General features: G+C 40.4%; 1 long non-coding RNA gene across 1 annotated transcript in view; it reads left to right on the top strand.

Annotated features, from left to right (window-relative positions):
- LOC129652819 (uncharacterized) overlaps positions 1-25,580 on the top strand; it is a 162,411-nt gene extending 136,831 nt beyond the window's left edge. Inside the window, exon 2 of the long non-coding RNA XR_008714800.1 lies at positions 25,000-25,580. This is a non-coding gene — a long non-coding RNA (uncharacterized LOC129652819). The remainder of the gene's footprint in view (positions 1-24,999) is intronic.
- Positions 25,581-25,782: the final 202 nt, after the last annotated feature.

Below are 25,782 nucleotides of genomic sequence, written 5' to 3'. Positions count from 1 at the left end.
CTCATACAGATGTATGCAAATACATACAGATCTTTATAGGAAGTTGTTATTAGGCAAATTAGCTTGTATAATTGCAGAACAGCTATAATAGGATGGGAATGTCTTTGGTTGAGGGTCATGGTAAAGCACTGGGTGAATTTAATCCTTCCTCAACATCAGAACCAACAGAAAACTTTTTTTTTTCCTCATTAGGAAAGTATCTTGGGTGGTGACTGTGGCTTATGCAGTAGAATTGTAGCTGTGAGCTCTGTGGTGGTGAGGGGAGTTGTAAGTGTAACTGATAATTCTGAAAATGCAGTTCTTGTGCCAAAAGTTCTTCCAACTTAATTTCTAAGTTTACTTAGTTGGAGCAGGAGAACAACTCAATCTTTTTCATTTACAGTGATCCATCCCAACCCTATTCATCTGTGCTTTAAAAAATTTGCTTTTTTTTCCTTATAAAAAGGGTATCAAGTATTTTAAATGAATAGCTCATTCATTGTGTAAACATCAGTAGAGCAACCATTCTCCATTGGGTGCTGTGTTGGACATGGAGATTTAAGTTTAAAATGGCAGGTCAGATATATAAACTTAAAATGACTATGGCCATGATGATAGCCAAAATATGCCTGGAAAAGGACTGTTTAAACTGAGGAGTGTAGCTTTAGTGAATGATTCTGTCTGATGAGCTGGAACAGGACTCACGGGAGAGTTGAGATTTGGCTGGTATTAGAGAATGAGTAAAAATTTAGTCAGAAGAAGTGTGGGAAGAGTTTCTGAAACACGATGGTTTTTAAAAAGAGTGTGATATGTTCAGAAATGCCAAAAACTTCTTTGTGATAGATTGTTGTTAGTCACTAAATCATGTCCAACTCTTTGTAACTCCATGAACTGCAGCACACCAGGGTTCATGATTCTTTACCATCTCCAGGAGTTTGCTCAAACTCCTGTCCATTGAGTCAGTGATGCCATCCAACTATCTCATCCTCTGTCATCTCCTTCTCTTGCCTTCAATCTTTCCCAGAATCAGGGTCCTTTTCCAGTGAATTGGCTCTTCGAATCAGGTGGCCAAAGTATTAGAACTTCAGCTTCAGCATCAGTCCTTCCAATGAATATTCAGGACTGATTTCCTTTAAGATTGACTGGTTGGATCTCCTTGCTGTCCAAGGGACTCTCAAGAGTCTTCTCCAGTCCCACAGTTCAAGAACATAAATTCTTCAGTGCTCAACTTTATTTATACTCTAACTCTCACATCTGTACCTGACTACTGGAAAAACCATAGCTTTGACTATATGGACCTTTGTTGGCAAAGTGATGTCTGTGCTTTTTCATACGCTGTCTAGGTTGTCATAACTTTCTTCCAAGGAGTGTCTTTTAATTTCCTGGCTCCAGTCGCCATCCACAGTGATTTTGGAGCCCAAGAAAATAAAATCTGTCACTATTTCAACTTTTCCCCTAGTTACTTGCCATGAAGTGATGAGACTAGATATTACAATCTTAATTTTGGGAATGTTGAGTTTTAAGCCAACTTTTTCACTCTCCCCTTTCACCCTCATCAAAAGACTCTAGTTCCTCTTTACTTTTTGCCATTAGAGTGGTATCATCTACATACCTGAGGTTGTTGGTATTTCTCCTGGCAATCTTGGTTCCAGCTTAGGATTTATCCAGCCAGGCATTTTGTATGATGTACTCTACATTTAAGTTAAATAAGTTAAGTGTGACAATATACAGCCCTGATGTAACTCCTTTCCCAATTACGAACCAGTCTGTTGTTCCATGTCCGGTTCTAATGGTTGGTTCTTGACCTGTGCACAGATTTCTCAGGAGCAGGTAAAGTGAAGTCGCTCAGTCGTGTCTGACTCTTTGCGACCCCATAGACTGTAGCCTACCAGGCTCCTCTGTCCATGGGATTTCCCAGGCAAGAGTACTGGAGTGGGTTGCCATTTCCTTCTCCAGGGGATCTTCCCGACCCAGGGATTGAACCCAGGTCTCCCACATTGTAGGCAGATGCTTTACCATCTGAGCCACCAGGAGCAGGTAAGGTGGTCTGGTATTCCCATCTCTTTAAGAATTTTCTAAAGTTTGTTGTGATCTATACAGTCAAAGGTGTTAATATAATCAATTAAACAGAAGTATATTTTTTTTGGAATTCCCTTAATTTTTCTGTGATCCAGCGAATATTGGTAATTTGATCCCTTGCCTTAAAAAAAATTTTTATTTATTTTGATTGGAGGCTAATTACTTTACAGTATTGTGGTTTTTGCCATACATTGACATGAATCAGCCACGGGTGTACATGTGTCCCCCATCCTGAACCCCCCCTCCCACCTTCCTCCCTATCTGATCCCTCAGGGTCATCCCAGTGCACTGGCTTTGAGTGCCCTGTTTCATGCATCAAACTTAGATCTATTTCACATATGTTAATATACATGTTTTCAATGCTATTCTCTCAAATCATCCCACCCTTGCCTTCTCCCACAGAGTCCAAAAGTCTTCATCTCTGTGTCTCTTTTGCTGTCTTGCATATAGGTTCGTTGTTACCATCTTTCTAAATTCCACATATATGCATTAGTATACTGTATTAGTGTTATTCTTTCTGACTTACTTCACTCTACATAATAGGCTTCAGTTTCATCCACCTTATTGGAATTGATTCAAGTGCATTCTTTGTAATAGTTGAGCAAAATTCAATTGTGTATATGTACCTCAGCTTTCTTATCCGTTCATCTGCCAATGGACATCTAGGTTGTTTCCATGTCCTAGCTATTGTAAATGGTGCTGCAATAAACACTGGGATACACGTGTCTCTTTCAGTTCTGGTTTCCTCGGTGTATATGCCCAGCAGTAGGATTGCTGTGTTGTATGGCAGTTCTGTTTCCAGTTTTTAAAGGAATCTCCACACTATTCTGCATAGCGTCTCTACTAGTTTGAAGTCCCACCAATTGTGTAAAGGGTTCCTTTTTCTCCACACCCTCTCCAGCATTTATTGTTTGTAGACTTTTTGATAGCAGCCATTCTGACTGGCGTGAGATGGTACCTCATTGTGGTTTTGATTTGGATTTCTCTGATAATGAGTGATGTTGAGCATCTTTTCATGTTTCTTAGCCATCTGTATGTCTTCTTTGGAGAAATGTCTGTTTACTTCTTTGACCCATTTTTGGATTGGGTTGTTTATTTTTCTGGTATTGAGCTGCATGAGCTGCTTGTATATTTTTGAGATTAGTTGTTTGTCAGTTGCTTCATTTGCTATTATTTTCTCCCATTCTGAAGGCTGTCTTTTCACCTTGCTTATAGTTTCCTTCATTGTGAAAAAGCTTTTAGGTTTAATTAGGTCACATTTGTTTATTTTTGCTTTTATTTCCATTACTCTGGGAGGTGCGTCATAGAGGATCTTGCTGTGATTTATGTCAGAGAGTGTTTTGCCTATATTTTCCTCTAGGAGTTTTATAGTTTCTGGTCTTACATTTAGATCTTTAATCCATTTAGAGTTTATTTTTGTGTATGGTGTTAAAAAGTGTTCTAGTTTCATTCTTTTACAAGTGGTTGACCAGATTTCCCAGCACCACTTGTTAAAGAGATTGTCTTTTCTCCATTGTATACTTTTGCCTCCTTTATCAAAGATAAGGTGTCCATGGAGGTGCTTTATCTCTGGGCTTTCTCTTTCTGTTTTGTTCCATTGATCTATATTTCTGTCTTTGTGCCAGTACCATACTGTCTTGATGACTGTGGCTTTGTAGTAGATCCTAAAGTCAGGAAGGTTGGTTCTTCCAGTTTCATTCTTCTTTCTCAAGATTGCTTTGGCTATTCAAGGTTTTTTCCATACAAATTGTGAAATTATTTGTTCTAGTCCTGTGAAAAATACCACTGGTAGCTTGATAGGGATTGCATTGAATCTATAGATGGCTTTTGGTAGTGTACTCATTTTCACTATATTGATTCTTCTGATCCATGAACGTGGTATATTTCTCCATCTATTTGTGTCCTCTTTGATTTCTTTCATCAGTGTTTTATAGTTTTCTATATATAGGTCTTTTGTTTCTTTAGGTAGATTTATTCCTAAGTATTTTATTCTTTTCATTACAATGGTGAATGGGATTTTTTTCCTTAATTTTTCTTTCTGTTTTCTCATTGTTAGTGTATAGGAATGCAAGGGATTTCTGTGTATTAATTTTATATCCTGCAACCTTACTATATTCATTGATTAGCTCTAGTAATTTTCTGGTGGTGTCCTTAGGGTTTTCTACGTAGAGGACCATGTCATCTGCAAACAGTGAGAGTTTTACTTCTTCTTTTCCAGTCTGGATTCCTTTTATTTCTTTTCCTTCTCTGATTGCTCTTGCTAAAACTTCTAAAACTATGTTGAATAGTAGTGGTGAGAGTGGGTGCCCTTGTCTTGTTTCTGACTTTAGAGGAAATGCTTTCAGTTATTTGCTATTGAGGATAGTGTTTGTCTTGGGTTTATCATATATGGCTTTTATTATGTTGAGGTATGTTCCTTATATGCCTGCTTTCTGGAGAGTTTTTATCATAAATGGGTGTTGAATTTTGTCAAAGAGATAATCATATGGTTTTTATCTTTCAATTTGTTAATGTTGTGTATCACATTGATTGATTTGCAAATATTGAAGAATCCTTGCATCCCTGGGATAAAGCCCACTTGGTCATGATGTACAATCTGTTTATTATGTTGTTGGATTCTGTTTGCTAGAATCTTGTTGAGGATTTTTGCATCTATGTTCATCAGTGATATTGGCCTGTAGTTTTCTTTTTCTGTGGCATCTTTGTCTGGTTTTGGTATTAGGGTCATGGTGGCCTCATAGAATGAGTTTGGGAGTTTACCTTCCTCTGCAATTTTCTGGAAGAGTTTGAGTAGGATAGGTGTTAGCTTTTCTTTTGGTAGAATTCACCTGTGAAGCCATCTTGTCCTGGGCTTTTGTTTGTTGGAAGATTTTTGATTACAGCTTCGATTTCTGTGCTTGTGATGGGTCTGTTAAGATTTTCTATTTCTTCCTGGTTCCGTTTTGGAAGGTTATACTTTTCTAAGAATTTGTCCGTTTCTTCCAAGTTGTCCATTTTATTGGCATAGTTGCTGATAGTAGTCTCTTATGAGCCTTTGTATTTCTGTGTTGTCTGTTGTGATTTCTCCATTTTCATTTCTAATTTTGTTGATTTGTTTCTTCTCCCTTTTTTTCTTGATGAGTCTGACTAATGGCTTGTCTATATTTTTTTTATCTCAAAGAACCAGCTTTTAGTTTTGTTGATTTTTGATATTGTCTCCTTTGTTTCTTTTTCATTTATTTTTGCCCTAATTTTTATGATTTATTTCCTTCTCCTAATGCTGGGATTCTTCATTTCTTCTTTTTCTAGTTGCTTTAGGTGTAAAGTTAGGTTATTTATTTGATTTTTCTCTTGTTTCTTGAGGTAAGCTTGTATTGCTATGAACCTTCCCCTTAGCACTGCTTTTACTGAACCCCATAGGTTTTGGGTTGTTGTGTTTTCATTTTCATTTGTTTCTGTGCATATTTTGATTTCTTTTTTGATTTCTTCTCTGATTTGTTGGTTATTCAGAAGCATGTTGTTTAGCCTCCATATGTTGTATTTTTAATAGTTTTTCCCCTGTAGTTGACATCTAATTTTTACTGCATTGTTATCAGAAAAGATGCTTGAAATGATTTCAGTTTTTTTGAATTTACCAAGGCTAGATTTATGACTGAGGATATGATCTATGCTGGAGAATGTTCTGTGTGCACTTGAGAAAAAGGTTAAATTCATTGTTTTGGGGTGAAATGTCCTATAGATATCAATTAGGTCTAACTGGTCAATTGTATCATTTAAAGTTTGTGTTTCCTTGCTAATTTTTGTTTGGTTCATCTATCCATAGGTGTGAGTAGGGTATTAAAGTCTACCACTATTATTGTGTTAACTGTTAATTTCCCCTTTCATACTTGTTCACATTTGCCTTATGTATTGAGGTGCACCTATGTTAGGTCCATATATATTTGTAATTGTTATATTTTCTTCTTGGATTGATCCTTTGATCTTTATGTAGTGTCTTTCTTTGTCTCTTTTCACGGCCTTTATTTCAAAGTCTATTTTATCTGATTTGAGTATTGATACTCTTGCTTTGTTTGGTCTCCATTTGCATGAAATATCTTTTTCCAGCCCTTCACTTTCAGTCTGTATGTGTCCCTTGGTTTGAAGTGGGTCTCTTGTAGTGGGTCTTTTGCATATATAGCGGTCTTATTTTTGTATCTATTCAGCCAGTCTTTGTCTTTTGGTTGGGGCAATGAACTCAATTACATTTAAGGTAATTATTGGTAAGTATGATCCCATTGCCATTTACTTCATTGTTTTGGGTTCAAGTTTATACACCTTTTCTGTGATTCCTGTCTAGAGAAGATCCTTTAGCATTTGTTGAAGAGCTGGTCTGGTGGTGCTGAATTCTCTCAGCTTTTGCTTGACTGTATAGCTTTTGATTTGTCCTTCATATTGAATGAGATCCTTGCTGGGTATAGTAATCTGGGTTGTAGATTTTTCTCTTTCATCACTTTAAGTATGTCCTGCCATTCCCTTCTGTCCTGAAGAGTTTCTATTGAAAGATCAGCTGTTATCCTTATGGGGATCCCCTTGTGTGTTATTTGTTGTTTTTCCTTTGCTGCTTTTAATATTTGCTCTTTGTGTTTGATCTTGATTAATTTGATTAATATGTGTCTTGGGGTGTTTCACCTTGGGTATCCTATTTGGCTATTTCCTTCCCCATTTTAGGGAAGTTTTCAGCTATTATCTCCTCAAGTATTTTTTGTTGAGGAGATGCCCTCATAATGAATGCCCTTTTGTCTTCTTCTTCTGGGACTCCTATGCTTTGAATGTTGGGGTGTTTAACATTGTCCCAGAGGTCTCTGAGGTTGTTCTCATTTCTTTTAATTCTTTTTTCTTTTTTCCTCTCTGCTTCATTTATTTCCACCATTCTATCTTCCACCTAACTTATCCTATCTTCTGCCTCAGTTATTCTACTGTTGGTTCCCTCCAGTGTGCTTTTGATCTCAGTTATTGCATTATTCATTATTGATGGACTCTTCTTTATTTCTTCTAGGTCCTGTTTAAACCTTTCTTGCATTTTCTCAATCCTTGTCTCTAGTCTACTTATCTGTAACTCCATTTTGTTTTCAAAATTTTGGATCATCTTTACTATCATTATTCTGAATTATTTTTCAGGTAGACTCCCTATCTCCTCCTCTTTTGTTTAGTTTGGTGGGCATTTATCATGTTCCTTTACCTGCTAAATATTTCTCTGCCTTTTCATTTTGTTTAAATTTCTGTGTTTGAGGTGCCCTTTCTGTAGGCTGGTAATTCATGGTTTCTGTTTATTGTGGATCCTGCTCCCTTTGGGTAGGGTTGGACTTGTGGCTTGTCAAGGTTCCCTGGTTAGGGGAGCTTGAGTCTGTGTTCTGGTGAGTGGAGCTGGATCTCTTCTCTATGAAGTGCAATGAAGTGTCCAGTAGTGAGTTTTGGGTGTCTATAGGTTTGGCATGGCTTTGGGAAGCCTGTCTTTTAATGCCTGGGGCTGTGTTCCTGTATTGCTGGAGAATTAGCCTGGTATTTCTTGCTCTGGAACTTTTTGGCTCTTGGGTGGAGCTCTTGTCTATTAATGTTCCCTGGAAATCAGGAGTTCTCTGATGTTCTCAAGTTTTGGAGTTAAGCCTCCTGCCTCTGGCTTTCAGTCTTATTACAGTAGACTCAAGACTTCTCCATCCATTTAGCACAGATGATTAAACATCTAGGTTAATGGTGAAACAGTTTTCCACAGCGAGGGACACCCAGAGAGGTTCACAGAGTTACATGGAGAAGAGAAGAGGGAGGAGGGACATAGAGGTGACCAGGAGGAGACGAGGGGAAGTCAAAAGGGGAGAGAGCAATCTAGCCAGTAATCAGTTCCCTAAGTGTTCTCCACAGCCTGGAACACCCAGAGAGATTCACAGAGTTAAATAGAGAAGAGAAGGGGGAGGGAGGAGATAGAGATGACCTGAGGGAAAAAAGGGAGTCAAAAGGGAGTCAAAAGGGACATCTAACAACCTAGATGTCCATCAGCAGATGAATGGATAAGAAAGCTGTGGTGCATATACAAAATGGAATATTACTCAGCCATTAAAAAGAATACATTTGAATCAGTTCTAATGAGGTGGATGAAACTGAAGCCTATTATACAGAGTGAAGTAAGCCAGAAAGAAAAACACCAATGCAGTATACTGATGCATATATACGGAATTTAGAAAGATGGTAATGATAACCCTATATGCAAGACAGCAAAAGAGACACAGATGTATAGAACAGTCTTTTGGACTCTGTGGGAGAGGGCGAGGGTGGCATGATTTGGGAGAATGGCATTGAAACATGTATATTATCATATGTGAAATGAGTTGCCAGTCCAGGTTCCATGCATGAGACATCGGGGCTGGTGCACTGGGATGACCTAGAGGGATGGGCTGGGGAGGAAGGTGGGAGGGGGGTTCAGGGTGGGGAACACATGTACACCCATGGCAGATTCATGTCAATGTATGGCAAAACCACTACAATATTGTAATTAGCCTCCAATTAAAATAAATAAATTTATATTAAAAAAAGAAAATAGGGCCTTTTTTTGGCAAGGTAATAGTAGGTTATAAAAATGAAAATTAAAGGAGTAATAAAAAGCTTAAATTAAAAAAATTAAAAAGTGATAATAGTAAAAATATATCTAGGAATTTCTCTGGAGCTGTTGTGGATAGCGTGGGGTCAGTTCAGTTTCAGATAGTTCCTTGTTCCAGTTTATACTTCTTCTCAAGGTCTATAGGCCCCTTCCAATGCTTAGTCAATGTTAACTACAGAGTTTTAATCTGTTGCACCAGTCATTTGTAGAGCGGTTCCCTCTTCTTTATTTTGGCTTTCTTTGTTTGCAAGTCTCTTCAGTGTCTTATTTCCACCCTGACACAAGGGAGCGAAGGTGATCACTTATGTAGGCTCACTTGCTCAGCTGTGTTGTGGCGAGGGAGGAACACTGCAAAGAAATATCACTGGTGTGTGTGGGGAGTGCTTGCAGTGTATGGACCACACTGGGTTTGCCCCAGCTCAAGGCAGCATGTGCTTTCCTGGTCTACACTGCTCAGGCTCCAGGGTGCTCTGCAGGGGCACCATCCAAAGTGGGCCTTGGGTTGTGTGCACTTTGCAGGTCTAAGCTGCTCAGGTTCAGGTTCTCAGGTACTCCACAATGGCATAGACTTGGTTGGGCATGTGTTTTGTGCCCTTCCCAGGTCTGAGCAGCTTAGGTGACCAGGTGCTTGGTGAGTACACTGTCCCAGGTGTGTGGTGCATCTTATCACCTCCCTGGTCTTGGCCGCTTGCTTTCCTGGGTGCACCACGAGAACACCATCTCAGGTGTGCTGTGGGTCTCCTCTGGGGAGCTGATCTTGGGCTGTGACCCTCCTAGTGGATGTCAATCATCCAGGATCCCAGGAAGACATGGTTAGCAACTGGGAGCCTGCTCACATTTTGCTGGAAGATGCTGTCTCTGGGGCCAAGATTGCCCCCTGCCCTCCAGCTCTGGCTGTCACCCCCCTGCCTCTCTGCCTCCAGCGGGTGGAGGAGCTAGTCCGCAGCCAGCTAGCTGTCCTTTGGTATTCGCTCAATCCTTTGTTCTGTGAGCAGGCCAGGCTGCACATTACAGCCTTTCATGGGAAAGTTCTCTCATTTTTTTTTTTTTTTTCTCTCCGGCGATCTCACAGTTTGGGTTGCTATCTCACGTTAGCTCCCTCAGATTGTCCTCAGGGCATTCAGGCCTGGTCTTTACCCTAAGCACCGAAGATGTAGCGTGCGCCTCCGTGTTCAGCCCCACTCGCTGGTGGTGGATGCGAGCATCTGGGCTACTTCTCTGCTGGGAGTTGTGGTTAGGTGCGTATTCTGTGTTTTTTTTTTTTTTTTTTTTTTCCCTCCCAGTTTTGTTGCCCTCTGAGATTCCAAAACTCCCCACAGACCCGCCTGTAAGAGGGTTTCCTACTGTGTGGAAACTTCTCCTCCTTCACCACTCCCTTCCTAGGACAGGTCTCCATTCCAAACTCCTTTTGTCTCTCTCTTTGTCTTTTATATTTTATCCTACCTCCTTTCAAAGAGAATGGGCTGCCTCTCCCAGAGTTCAGAAGTTGTTCTGTGGAAGTTACTCAGCATTCAAATGATCTTTTGATGAACTTGTGTGGGAGAAAGTGATCTTCCCATCCTATTCCTCTGCTTTCTTGGGGCCCTCCACCCCCACCTAACTGATCCTGTGCCATTTCTAAATCCATCTTGAACATCTGCAAGTTCTCAATTCACATACTGTTGAAGCATGACTTGAAGGATTTTGAGAATCACCTTCCAAGTGTGTGAAATGAGTGCAATTGTGCACTGGTTTGAACATTCTTTCCAAGGGATGTTAGGTATAAATTCTACTTCACGAAAATTAAAATAACTTGAGATTGATAAGCTACCATATATTTAGGTTTAGAATCTTTACTCCCTTGAAACCAGTAGAATTCATTGTTTTTGCTTTGATCTGCTGCTGCTGCTAAGTCACTTCAGTCGTGTCCGACTCTGTGCAACCCCAGAGATGGCAGCCCACCAGGCTCCCCTGTCCCTGGGTGCTTTGATCTAGGGCCTTACAAAAGTGAAAATCTGCCTGCAGTGTAGGAGACCTGGGTTCGATCCCTGGGTTGGGAAGATCCCCTGGAGAAGGAAATGGCAACTCAATCCAGTATTCTTGCCTGGAAAATCCCATGGACGGAGCATGGTGGGCTGCAGTCTATGGGGTAGCAAAGAGTTGGGCACGACTGAGTGACTGACACACACACACACACACATTGAACACTAGGGATAACTAGCTTTATTTGGATAGTTCTTAGTTTGCAATTTTGGAGGTAGGATTTACTTAGTAGAAGATATTGGTGTAAAGACATTAATTAGTAAGGTATGTTCAGTACTTTCACTCGGTTGGATAAATCAGGCCACTAGGATGGGAGCTCCAGAGAAGGCGATGGCACCCCACTCCAGTACTCTTGCCTGGAAAATCCCATGGACGGAGGAGCCTGGTAGGCTGCAGTCCTTGGGGTCACAAAAAGTTGGACACAACTGAGCAACTTCACTTTCATGCATTGGAGAAGGAAACGGCAACCCACTCCAGTGTTCCTGCCTGGAGAATCCCAGGGATGGGGGAGCCTGGTGGGTTGCTGTCTATGGGGTGGCATAGAGTCGGACACGACTTAAGTGACTTAGCAGCAGCAGCAGGATGGGAGTCCATGCTTTGCCAGTTATTTTATGACCATAAGCTAGTTACTCAACACCTATGAAAGGTGGATCAACTCAACCAATCCTGTTAAATATTTTGCCTTACAGTGTTCTTCACTGAATGCATCCAGCGGGGTGTGATGGAGCTGGCTTGTGTGGGCCTCTGTGTTTCCTGATGCGAACTTGAAATTGGGCATAGTGGGAATATTTATATGACAGGAAACATCAAATGCTACAAATTGGAGCTTCTGCTCCCAACACAGCAAGCTGGTTTATGTTCACATGATTGGGTCCATCTTTGCATTTTCTGATCCAGTAATCAATGTTTAACTCTTGTAAGTGATAAAAGAAACAAGACAAAAGAAAATTGACTCTAAAATATTTTACTCTGTTCATGGTGTTGCTATATAGCTTTTTAGGACCAATTTGGATAAACGGATTTTTCATGTGTCACTGATTTTTACAAAAATAGTTTCATTAAAGGAAAATGTTTACTTTCCTAAAACACAAGGATTTGTGTGCTATTTGACTAGGGTTTTTTTTTTTTTTTTTTTTTTTGCATGCAAGAGAAATTCACTCTCTAGAGTAAATGAAAAGAAAATTTATTGGGAAGAAGGGGAAACTTAAAGAAAATCAACCATATCTGTGTCACAAAATGTGCAGAGATATGAGCTAATGGGGATGTGGGTATAGATTATACTTGTGGGTGTAAAGTGGGTATAACTCAGACCCCACATCCTTAGATCTGGAGACTATGAAGCTATTTCCCATCTTACTCTTTCCTCTAAATAATGTTTTTTTCAGTCTCTGCTTTTCTTTCCTTTTTTTTTTTTTTTAACAACTAGTATATTTATTTCTTTTGTTTAGTAGTTTGCCACATGCACATGGCATTCTGGATTTTAATTCCCCAACCAGGGATCGTATCTGTGCCCTCTGCGTTGGGAGCAGAGAGTCTTAACCAGAGAAGTCTCAGTCTCAGCCTTTCTGTTGATATTGGTACCATTCTTCCATATCTCTCTATCATGTTCTCTGCTTATTCATCAAAGCCACCTGGCCCCAAATAGATCACTGCAGTCTTTAACTATTCATGTATCCACCATAAGTATCCTCTATCTCTGGGTAAGATTTGACTGTGTTTAAAATCTTGGGAGAGAACTGATTGTCTTGGTTCAGCTTGTGGCTAAGACTTCCTTGAGTCAGATGCCCACATCTAATTTAATCTGTTGTGGCCACAAGAACTGTGGTCCTATAATATATATTTGGAGATCCAAGCTCACATTTCAGTGAGGCCTGATGGCTTAGATGGTAACGAATACGCCTGCAATGCGGAAGACCTGGGTTTGATCCTGGATTGGGAAGATCTGCTGGAGCAGGCAACCCACTCCAGTATTCTTGCCTGGAGAGTCCCATGGACAGAGGAGCCTGCAGTTACAGTCCATGGGGTCACAAAGTATTAGACATGACAGAGTGACTAACACACACTGTAGGTAGGGAGCAGTTTCTAGAGTAGGGGCCATGGTTTAGGCAGACACCCCCAATTGTGTTTACCATAAATGTTAGATAAATGATATGCCCTCTTATTGGAAAAGCTGAAATCCTGATTTCTTTTCAGAACACATTAATGGATTAATGTGTTACATTTTTTTCTTTCTATATTTAGGAAGCTATCCAACTATAAAAAGTGACTGATGATAACACTTGGCATTCTTTCCAGCAAATCAAATTGTTAAATGATTTACTAGATTGTCATCACACATAGGAAATGTTTTCCTTTATTGTTTAAAAAAATACCTTTCATATCCCAGTATTACAAAGTGACCTAATTAACTGAAAAACTATATAATCAGCTCTTCAAAAATCCATAAAGAAAAGCATAATAAGTCTAGTAACCTAAGAAATAATAAAGTATAAATTAATAATACAGAGCAGTGGGAAGCACATTTAATAAACATTATTAGTTCAAAAAATAGAAATTGCATGTTCCTGGTACTAACACATAAATTTTTCAAGTAATAGTTCTTTCTTGCTGATCGAGATGTAGTTGGGATTTATTTCTTTGTGGAAGTAAATGTGAAAAACTGTCAACGTTGTCTACATTTTCTCACTTGGGTTTTCATCACTGATATTGTAAAAATATCCTTTTCTTCTTCTAAGAGCTGTTGAGGTGCCTCTCAGAAGAACACACTCAAGAAATTTGGCCACAGGAGATGCTGGAAATGAGAGACAAATATATCCACATGCAGGTTTCTTTCATGGTCTGTCTGTATTAGTCTCAACAGTGCTTTAGTTCAGACTAAATGTCTTCAATCTTTGGGCTTTTAAAATAAAGAAAAAACACTGCACTTGTGGAAACAGTGTTGCTTCTGGAGAAGGGAGCCCTCTGAGGTGGCTCTCCGCGTGGACAAGGGGCCAGGACAGCAGTGAGAAGCACGAGGGGGCCCCTTAAGTGTCAGGACAGTGAACGTGACGCAGAGGCAGCACGGCACAGGCCTTCTCTCCCACAGTCTCACTTGGGGCATTCTTGCCTCCACCTGCATGCTTCCCTGCTCTTTCAAAGTCTGTCTCTCCCATTAGGGCCTGGTGAGACTCTGTGACCTGCTGGACTGTAGCCCACCAGCCTCCTCTGTCCATGGGATTCTCCAGGCCAGAATACTAGAAGGGATTGCCATTTCCTTCTGCAGGAGATCTTCCTGACCCAGGGATCGAACCCACGTCTCCTGCATCACAGGCAGACTCTTTACCCCTGAACCACCAGGGAAGCCCCTCGAGAGAAGCCCCTCGAGGGAACCCTGGCTCCCCTCCCTTTGCAGGGAACACAGAGTGATGCTGTCGATGTTTGACTTGCATTGCTTCCCTCCGAGAGGAAGATTTCTGAGCATGGCATTTCAAGAGAGAGGAGAAGAAATTAGGATAGGATATGCCAGAAAGAGCGGTGGAGCGGATCTAATATTTCTCTGAGGGGACAATTTGTGTGTTCTTCCAGAGGTGACTTTTCGCCTGGGTGACACAGATGGCTGCCTGGAGCCCTGGGCGTGCTCCGCTGCCGCCACCCAGGGATGCTCTGCTCCAGATGCCAGTGCGGATCCTCTTCATTTGGATCGGGGGTGGGGGGGATACCAAACCTGGGGGAGATGGAGTGTTCCATACCCAGTAGCTGCTGAACCGGTGGGTGTGAATTTGAGCCCAAGAGACACTCCTTTCATATTTGTTTCTCATTACCGACTTCTAAGGAGTTATCGGTACTTTGTATAGAACATCGTTGCTTGCAGCCCAGAATTGATACCTCCGCGAAGAAAGTAAAACTGGAACTGGAGAGTTAAGAGGGAGGGCGATGCCCATAATTTTTAATCTTTCTCCTCTTGGCATTTTCCAAAAAAAGGAGGAGCAATATTAGAAAGGATGTTCAGGCTTTTTCTTCGCTCAGGAGTACTGAAAAAAAATTACAAACCCGTCAAAGACTGGAATGTATTAAATGAGTCTCTTATTGCTCTCGGTTTCAAGTTGCATGCTTGTAAGACACTTTGATAAAGAAGGAACATGCAGTAAAGGAACTTATCTATGCGAAAGTCAGAATTAGCTGAATAATGTAAGCGAAGTGGGTTGGATGGCATCTGTGTTGGAGAAGCAGACGATGCTGCCACAACACGTAGTGGGTGCTCTGTAAGCTGGTGCAGAGTCAGAGAAAGCCACCCCGAGGAAACCGTGTTTCACTCGAGGGTAGAGGGGCATCTTAGGTGAAGAGGAGAGGGCTCCTGTTTGAGGGAGCATGGGTGACATTTGGGAGCAGAGGATGATGCTTTTAGCCCACTCAGGAAATAGTGGGAGAGGAGGCAGAAGCTGACTGGCTCCCATTGAGAGGTTTGAATTTTATCCCCTGGACTACTGGGGAGCTTCTGAAGGGATTTAATCAGGGGTGTCACATGCCTGAATTTTAATTTAGAACATCATTCTTGCTGCTAGGTAGGGAATGGCCTGGAGTGAGCCTGAGAGGCTGTTCGAGTAGCTGAGAAAGCCCAGGATGGGAAGGGGTCTGTGCCTGGCGGCTGTGATAGCAATGAGAAGGCAGACAGAGATTTACAAAAGCAGAATGCTCAAGATTTGGTACAATAGGAGGTGAGGAAGAGGGAGATTGCTTCCAATTTGGCTGGCTGGCCCCACGCCTGCAGAGAGCAAATAAAGGGCCTTGCAGTCTGTTTTTGTGTGTGTTGCCTCTGCCTGGGAACTTAAGATCATCTTACACATTTCTTTGTTTTCATTGGGAAGTTTAATGAATGGTGAATAATGTAACAGCCCAGTGCTCTCTGGTGCTTTGCATATCTTTATGTCTCTTCTTTGCATCATCCCTGTTGATGAGACAGTTGTAGACAGAGGAAGCAGATCTAGTCTTTTTTTTTTTTTGGCCACACCATGTGGTTTGTGAGATCTTAGTTCCCTGACCAGGGTTTGAACCTGTGCCCTTAGCACTGAAAACTTTGAGTCCTAACCACTGGATCACCAAGGAATTCCCCAGGGAAGTCTTAAGTAACTTGCTTAAGGTCATTTAAGATTGGTACTAGTGCTAGGGTTAAAGTCAGAGCTGTTGTTATTTTTAGTCAGTAAGTAAACGTCCAACTGTTATGTGACCCCAAGGACTGTAGCCCTGTCCATGGGATTTCCCAGGCAGGAATACTGGAATGGATTGTCATCCTTCTCCAGGGAATCTTCTTGACCCAGGGAAGCAGATTGAACTTGCTTTTACTGTATTGGCTGGCGGAGTCTTTACCACTGAACCACCAGGGAAGCCCCAGAAATCAAGGCTACTTAATGGTAAAGATTTTACTCTTCCCACCACAAAAAGTCCATTCACTTTTTAAGAACCCAGAAGAGTCAGACATGACTTGGTGACTGAACAACAACATTGATAGAATCCCTGACTAGTATTTGTATTCATAATCTCATTTGACCCTCACCATCATTCCATTAGATAGGTATCACCATGTTCCCCAGTTTATAGATGAGGCACATCTGGTTCAAGGAATGTAAAATTCTTGCCCAGGTTTCTGTAGTGTAAGGAGACCCTGGAGGTGGTGTTGCTGGGCTCCAGAACTCAGTCTTTCAACAGGGACATGATGGCAAGTCACATCTGGTAGTCCATTAGAGCTGTGATGCTGTCCTGCTCATTTCAGTCCCCATATCATCCAGCACAGTGCACACAGGGAAGATGATATGGATATGTTTGTGTCTAGAGGTGATGTGAAAAGCTGTGTGCACGCGTGTGCGTGTGTGCTTATGTAAGAGTGCTTGTTCTAGAGATATGGGAATGAAATGGGAAAGTTTTATTCCAGGGGGCAATCTTTCCTTTATTTCGTGCTTGATCAGGGAAATCTCTTGATAACCCCTGCATATGGATGACATTTAATGTGAGTGTTTAGAATCCCTCTCAGTTTGTGTGTGTCTCTCATTGTGTGTGTGTGTTTCTAGTAAACACCCACATTAAATGTCACCCATATGTCAACATTCAAAAAACTAAAATCATGTCATCCAGTCCCATCACTTCATGGTAGATAGAGGGGGAAACAATGGGAACAGTGACAGACTTTTATTTTTTTGAGCTCCAAATCACTGCAGATGGTGACTCCAGCCATGAAATTAAAAGATGCTTGTTCCTTGAAAGAAAAGCTATGACCAACCTAGACAGCATATTAAAAAGCAGAGACATTACTTTGCCAGCAAAGGTCCGTCTAGTCAAAGCTATGGTTTTTCCAGTAGTCATATATGGATGTGAGAGTTGGACTATAAAGAAAGCTGAGTGCTGAAGAATTAATGCTTTTGAACTGTGGTGTTGGAGAAGACTCCTGAGAGTCCCTTGGACTGCAAGGAGATCCAACCAGTCCATCCTAAAGGAAATCAGTCCTGAATATTCATGGGAAGGACTGATGCTGAAGCTGAAACTCAGTACTTTGGCCACCTGATGTGAAGAACTGAGTCATTGGAAAAGACCCTGATACTGGGAAAGATTGAAAGCAGGAGGAGAAGGGGACGACAGGATGAAGTGGTTGGATGGCATCAACGATGCAATGGACATGAGTTGGAGCAAGTTCTGGGAGTTGGTGATGGACAGGGAGGCCTGGTGTGCTGCAGTCTACGGGGTGGCAAAGAACCAGACACGACTGAGCGACTGAACCGAACTGAGAAGGAATCTACTGATAAAACTGAGACAGAGATACTTGAAGAAGAGGAAACTTGAACAAACTTAAGCGGTAATAGAACACTTCCTGGGAAAAGCGTGAATTTGTACTATGAGCCCAGCTTGCTTGAGGAAGCGAACCCATCGTTGTCTGAGGGGGTTGCTGGTATCACAGCTGTAGGAAGAGGGGTGACTCCTCCAAGCCCCGCCCCCCACACTCCTCAGGGACTCTGGTGAGGCTCAGACTCCACTTACCCCTGTACCACTTCCTTCCTGGAAGTCTGGCTTCCAGAAGTAAGGAAGGTGAGGGGAAATGAGCTGAGGTGGAAGAGTTGCTGTTCATCCTCCAGTCTACTGCACGCACGTGCTGAAGCTGAATCTCTAATACTTTGGCCACCTGATGCGAAGAGCTGACTCATTGGAAAAGACCCTGATGCTGGGAAAGATTGAAGGCAGGAGGAAAAGGGGATGACAGGGGACAAGATGGTTGGATGGCTTCATGGACTCAATGGACATGAGTTTTTGCAAACTCTGGGAGATGGTGAAGGACAGGGAAGCCTGGCATGCTGTAGTTCACTGGGTCACAAACGGTCAGACATGACTGAGCAACTTGAACACTCCCTCACATTTATTCACCTACTTCTCTTTCCATCTCACCACCTTTTTGATTTTTATGGAATGATCGCTTTAGCCTATGGTTCTGGCCAAGAGACTTCCAACAGTTCCTGTAAATAACCTCCTGAGGTGCATTACCCTTCCTGATCAACTACAAGAGTGGTTCACCAACTGGCACCTTGGTGTCCAGTCTTTCAAAATCAGTTCAGTTCAGTTGCTCTGTGTGTCAAGTCTTTCAAAATAGGTGCTGAATTATGGGAAGAGGAATCAGGAACAGAGATTTTTCAATGGATGCTTTCCTTACCCTGCTTTGTTTCAACTTTATGGCTGTGAATATAATCATGTCCAGTGAAGTGAGACACTTCATAGCCAGTGAAGTGAGATATTGATGGAGATCCTTGACATTACAAGACAGACTGTACAGTTGAACTGGTCTGTGGCTGGACTCTGCCATGAGGAGTCACAGCAGAGATGTATGTGAAAGGATTGAAGTGCATGACCCTGACCTGGCAGCACTAGGGAGGTCAGAGATTTGCGGGGAGTGATTTTGAAGGATGTGGAGAATTTTTCTTTGCTGACTGCATTTTGTTTCCACCAATACCACAAGACAGTAGAGTAGACATACATCCTTATGTATGAGAGACATGAGTGGAAAAATAACTTACTACCCTTTGACAAATGTTCTTGTGCTGATATAATGTGATGATTGGATCTTGTTAAACTTTTGCATTCTGAGCCACTGGCACCCCATCTGCAGGGTTTCTTGCCCACATAACCTGAAAGAGACAGTTTGCAAAAAGTTAATGGGTTGCAATTCCCTGAGAATTAGGGCACAGGAAGAAATGGATGGAGTAGGCCTTAAGCAGACAATTCTTGTGTGACTTTCAGTTTCTAGAATTCCAGAAAGCAATTTGCATAATAGAACTGGCTAATGTGTCAGTTCAGTACAGGCTAGGACCACAACTTACTTTGAAAAAAACAGGCCATGACTTGGGCCTGAACTATGAATTTTTCATATAAACATGCTCTCAAATCACACACACATACACGCAGACACACACTCTTCTGACCCATAATACTCCCAATGCATCTCTACACACTATTCTTCCTGCATTTGGCTACAGACTTTAAACATGTACACAAAAGTAGTAGAAGATTAAAAACTTTGTCTTGCTGTTACATTTGGACAGTTGTCTTTATTTTTAAATCCTACCACAGGATCTACTTCTTTACATGTTTTTCTCTTGTTCACATCCTTTTTGTCCCATAAGTCTCTCTTATTTTTCTACCTGTATCTCTTTCCATTCTCATCTATAGGTCTCTATCATCAGAATCTTCCTTGTGTCTCTCTTTCCTGTCATATATCCATAATGTGCAGTCACAGGGCTGATACAGCCTCTGGCAATAGAATGTTCTTGATCTACAAAGGATGATAAATGACTAACAAATAAGTACTCTCTGGTCTTAACTGTAGGAGACAAAAGCCAGCACTTACTCCTCTGGCCATGTCTGGTCGGTTTTCCCCTTCCTTCCCTGGTCATCATTTTACTAGTTTTTTCTTCCCATTTTAGAGAGGCAGATCATTCAACTCATAGTAAGCCCACTGGAGGTACCAGAAGGGAACTAGAACTAAGAATGTCTCCACTACCTCTTTCATCTTCGCTCAAATGAAAGGGAGTAGACTGAACATTTTGAAAGAACATTTAAATGTCAATATATTTTCCATCTCATCTCCTTGTAATTATCCCTCTTCTTTCTCCTTCTCCATCTGTCTTTAACACATAAACAGGCATGCTCATTTAAAGTGTTATTTCACTCTTGGAGGTACTTTTTAGGAATATGGAAAATGCTGAAGGAAGAGGAAAACATTAGCAAACGTACGTTTGATTAACATTGCAAGTGATGTGAGTTGCTCTCCTTTTGAAAGTGGAAGTGAGGATCTCATGTGAGCCAAACTTAGATTCTCATGATCCACTTAATTCCTTCTCTTTTAGGGAGAGAATAGCAGAGAAGAAAGGGGAAAATGATGTAAGTAAATATAGTAGCATGTGGAATCTACACCTGCCAGATAACTCAAGCCTTACTATTAATCAACTTAATAACTTCTGAATCATAAAAGAAGCAAACATTGAATATGTGCAAAAAGTGTTAACCTAACTTTGTAAATATAAAAACATATTTGGCATATATGCACATTATATGAGTTTATTCTGTTGGAAGTTATTAACTAATATTGAGAAAAAGTTTGAATGCTTTAAAAGCAGAGACTTACTTCATTGCTATCAGCATTCACAGCCTAACACAATGTGTATAAATTTTAAAAAGTTGAACAGAAGTCATCTTCTAATAAATTGATATATGCTATTGTTTGTTACAGAAGAACATATAACAGGAATATTTTCAATATAATTTATTCTCATTGGAAGCTTTTCTCCATTAATTTATCAACGCAGTTTGCCAATTTGAGTTTGGACTTAAACATGGGAAAGAAATGTTCTGGTTTTTCCAGGTGTTGCAGGAATCATTTTCTGAGGCATGTGATAATTAAGATTTGTTAGCTCCTTACTAAAGCAAAAAAAGAATTTCCTTTGCTAACAGAACATTTAGCCAAAATCCTCAATCTTGTCATCATCACAGATACAGTCCTCTAATTTTCTTTCATGGAAAAATTTGACTTTTATCTTGTTATTTTGCTGAGCTGAGCTTTCTGAATATAGGGATTATATATACACCAGGAAGAAAAATCAAATTTCCTAATTACCCTGAATATGCAGTAAGAATCAACCATAGACAAGGAAAACATGAATCAAGCATTAAGCCATTAAACTGTACCTAATAGGCATTTATTCAATGGGCCTTATGAATGCGAGTCGTGCCCCATTTAAAATCTAACTGGAATGATTGCACATTTCATTAGTGAAGATAATTACCAATTTGTTCCTTCCCCAAAAATCATGTATGTATGAAAAACTTTATGAGAAGGTAAACAGTGTTACCTTCAGAATACAGAATATAGACAGCCTGTTTAAATGGGGTCAGTGCAGTAACATTTCCTTATTAGGCACAAACTCATAAATACTCAAAAGACTTATGAATATTCAGTATCTTCATTTACCCAGAACCTGGTCTTCCATTCCTAAATCTCTGGTTTGGTAACGGGGGTAGGGGTGGGGAAGGACCAATGTTCTTGTTCTAGTTTTGCAACTAGCTAGCTGTATTCTTGGACAAATAAACTGTTTGGGCTTTAGGAGCTTCTATAAACTAAGAATGGCCAAATAGATGATTTACAGAATCTCTTTCATCTTAAAACAATATTATTAATGTAGTTTAAAAAAAACACTAGTTTTACACTCCTTGTACTTTCTTGTGCAAAGGACTGTATATCTATTTCCAAAATAGATGACATTGGAGAAACATATTTTGGTGAGGAGGAGGGGAGTTTCTGTTAATCTGCATGTAATCCATTTGAACTTTGGTGGTAGTTAAATGTGGGTTTCTCCTTATCCTAAGTGTAATAATGAACCAGTATTTACTGAGTGCCTATAACACACCAGGCATAGCGCTATGGAAACCTCAAAGCCAAAAACTGACAATTCACAGTTTAAAAAAAATTGTCTTGCATGTGATCAGAAATGCCCTTAGAGTTCAAAGAATGATGTGAGCATGGCCATACTCTTGGCTTTTTTTGTCTGATGGGATTCTCTTTCTTTGGTGGTTTTCATTTCCTCCTCTTTTCTTCTCTCCCTAATTCCTAAGGCTTCGACTTCATTAAGCAAGAAGTGCAGTTTGGTTTTGAGAAGTCCCAAGTTCCACTTTTCCCCTTTCGTTCTCAAATATGTAATATACAGCACCATTTTGTTTGGAATCCTTAGATTTTTCTGCATATGATATTTCCATAAAACCAGTCAGCACTTTGCAATATGAATGACTTCAGTAGCCTGTTTTGAATCCATTTTTATTCTAAAAGACAGTATTCTCTTGGGGGCAAGACAGGTATCTGAGCACAGCAAGAGTGGGGTAAGAGGAAGAAGTCAGGTCATTAGAATAACCACAATAATAAATATGCAATTATATCCCAAAGTGTTAAATGTCCCGAATTTCTTTTTTTTTAAAAGATAACCTTCAGAGAAGACTCAACTTAAGTGACCTAAATTATGGGGGAATCAGGAAATGGTCTGGCATGTGAAGGAAGAGAGGTTGATCGGTGGGGAGGGGTGTGGCGGGAGACGTGGCGGGGAGACAGAGAGAGACACACTTGGGAAAATTTTCCCTAGAAAAATATAAAGCAGTAAGTAAGATTAATAATCACTCCCACAAAGGAAAGTTTCTATAATTTAAATATAATTAACACAGGTACTAAAGCAGATGAATTTACTTTTTTTGCAAGTTTTATATGCACAGAATGGGGGGGAGAATACCTAGAGGGATGGGTATACATGAGTCACTGCTGCACTGTGTGTAACAATCCTAATCTGAAGTTGTTATCTAAAAGTCAAAGACTGAACAGTGAAGGAAAAGCCCAGTCTCCCTTTTAGTTAGTTATTGAGCTCCAGTTTAAAAAATGTGCTGATCTTGTACATGTTTTTTAATTCAAATATTTCATATTAAAAATATAGAAAATGCTTTTCAGTTCAGTTCAGTTCAGTCGCTCAGTCGTGTCTGACTCTTTGTGACCCCACGAATAGCAGCACACCAGGCCTCCCTGTCCATAACCAACTCCTGGAGTTCACCCAGACTCACGTCCATCTAGTCAGTGATGCCATCCAGCCATCTCATCCTCTGTCGTCCCCTTCTCCTCCTGCCCCCAATCCCTCCCAGCATCAGAGTCTTTTCCAATGAGTCAATTCTTCACATGCGGTGGCCAAAGTACTGGAGTTTCAGCTTTAGCATCACTCCTTCCAAAGAAATCCCAGGGCTGATCTCTTTCAGAATGGACTGGTTGGATCTCCTTGCAGTCCAAGGGATTCTCAAGAGTCTTCTCCAGCACCACAGTTCAAAAGCATCAATTCTTCGGTGCTCAGCCTTCCTCACGGTCCAACTCTCACATCCATACATGACCACAGGAAAAACCATAATACCCAATTTAAAACTTTGTAAAAAATTATTACTTGGCTACCAAGTTTGCTAGTCCTGTGTCACCTTATTTTCCATCTCTAATTCTATTTCTCACTTTGGCCATGCTTGGGGACTGATGTTCCCCCAAGTCAATGAAATGTCCAGAATGGCAAAGAGAAAGAATATTTAATTTTTATTTGTTGCTTTGTGTTCTGCCCAATTCAACTTTTCATTGTTACATTTCTAAATGTTTCTCTTTTAAAAATTGAAGTATAGTTGATTTGCAATATTATATATAGGTGTACAACATAGTGATTTAATATTTTATAGATTGTACTTGATTTATAGTTATGATAAACTTATGGGTTATATTCCCCATGCTTTAAAATGTATCCTGTAGCTTATTTATGTATATTTGTTTGTACCACTTAATCCTCTATCCTATATTAACTCCTCTCCCCAGTGGTAACCACTAGATTGTTTTCTATAGCTATGATTTTGTTTAATTTCTGTTATATTTACTAGTTTATTTTTTAGATTCCACATGTAAGTAATATCATATAGTATTTGTCTTTCTCTGACTTATTTCACTGACTATATTACCTCCAGGTCCATGGCAAAATTTTATTCTTTCTTATGGATAGTATCCATAAGATATTATTGTGAGTGTGTGTGTGTCTTTGTCGCTCAGTTGTGTCTGACTCTTTGCGACCCCATGGAGTGTTTCCTGCCAGGCTCCTCTGTCCATGGAATTATCCAAGCAAGAATACTGGAGTGGGTAGCCATTCCTTTATCCAGGGGATCTTCCCGACCCAGGGATTGAACCCAGGTCTATTGCATTGCAGGTGGATTCTTCAGTCTGAGCCACCAGGGAAGCCCCTTGTTGTGTATGTGTGTGTGTGTGTGTGTGATGTGTGTGTGTATGTATGTGTGTATGTATGTGTGTGTGTATATATATATATATATGTATACATCACATTTGTTTTTAATCTATTCACCTGTTCATGGACACTTAGGTGGCTTCCATATCTTGGCAATTGTAAATAATGCTACTATAAACTTTGGGGTGCAAGCATCTTTCTAAATTAATATCTTTGTTTTCTTCAGATGTATACCCAGGAGTGAAATTTCTGGGTCATATGGTCATTCTGTTTTTAGTGTTTTGAAGAACACAGTGGAACATACAGTGTTCTACAGTGGCTGTACTGATTTACATTCCCACCAGCAGTGTTTGCAAAATCTCTTTTCCCTACGTCTTCTCCATCGCTTGTTGTTTGTGTTCTCTTTGATGCTAGCCATTCTGAAAAGTGTCGTGTGATATCTCGTAGTTTTTGAACTGCAATTCTCTGCTCATTAGTGATGTTGAGCATCATTTCATGTACCTATTGGGCATCTATATGTATTCTTTGGAAAAAAAGTCTATGCAAGTCTTCTGCCCATTCTTTAATCAGGTTGTTTGTTTCTGGATATTGAGTTTATGAGCTGTTTATTTTGGACATTAAACCATTTATCAGTCATTTCATTTGCAAATATCTTTTCCCATTCTGTAGGGTGTCTTTTCATTTTGTTGATGGTTTCCTTTGCTGAGCAAACAACTTTAATTGTAATTAGTTTCCATTTGTTTGTTTTTGCTCTTGTTTTCTTGCCTTTGGAGACAGATCCAAAGCAATATTGGTGTACTTTATGCCAAAGAGTGTTGTGCTCATGTTTTCTTCTAGGAGTTTTATGGTTTTGGGCCTTACATTTAAGTCTCTCATGCATTTTGAATTTGTCCACGTGTGTGATATGAGACAGTGGTCCAGTTTGATTTATTTGTAGTTGTCAAGATTTTCCAACACAATTTATTGAAGAAGCTATATTTTCCTCATTATATATTCTTGCCTCCTTTGACATAGATTGCTGCTGCTACTGCTGCTGCTGCTGCTAAGTTGCTTCAGTCGTGTCTGACTCTGTGCGACACCATAGACGGCAGCCCACCAGGCTCCCCCATCCATGGGATTCTCCAGGCAAGAACACTGGAGTGGGTTGCCATTTCCTCCTCCAATGCATGAAAGTGAAAAGTCAAAGTGAAATCGCTCAGTCGTGTCTCACTCCTAGCAACCCCATGGACTGCAGCCCACCAGGATCCTCCATCCATGGGATTTGCCAGGCAAGAGTACTGGAGTGGGGTGCCATTGCCTTCTCCAACATAGATTAATTGACCATAAAAGTGTGGGTTCATTTTTGGACTCTATTCTGTTCCAGTGATCTATGTGACTGTTTTTGTGTGAGTACAGTACTATTTTTGATTACTGTAGCTTTGTAGTATGGTTTAAAATCAGGGAACATGATGCTTCCAGCTTTTTTGTTCTTTCTCAAGATTGTTTTGTCTATTTGGAGTCTTTTGTGTTTTCATACATATTTCATAAATACTATAATTTTGTAAAAAAATGTGATTGGTATTTTGAAAGAGATTGCATTAAATCTGTAGACTGCCTTGGGTAGTGGCCATTTTAACAATATTCTTTCAATCTGTGAACACAGTATATCTTTCCATCTGTTTGTGTGGTCTTCCTTTTCTTTCATTGGTATGTTATACCAATGAATACAGGTTTTCTGAATGTAGATCTTTTATCTCCTTAGATTTGTGTGCTGTGCTTAGTTTCTCAGTTGTGTCTGGCTCTTTGCAACCCCATGGA

Source organism: Bubalus kerabau, chromosome 5 (genome assembly GCF_029407905.1).
Source record: "Bubalus kerabau isolate K-KA32 ecotype Philippines breed swamp buffalo chromosome 5, PCC_UOA_SB_1v2, whole genome shotgun sequence".
In the NCBI taxonomy this organism is placed as follows: domain Eukaryota; kingdom Metazoa; phylum Chordata; class Mammalia; order Artiodactyla; family Bovidae; genus Bubalus; species Bubalus kerabau.
The sequence above is the reverse complement of the archived record's forward strand: the minus strand, read 5'-3'. Positions and strand labels throughout refer to the sequence as shown.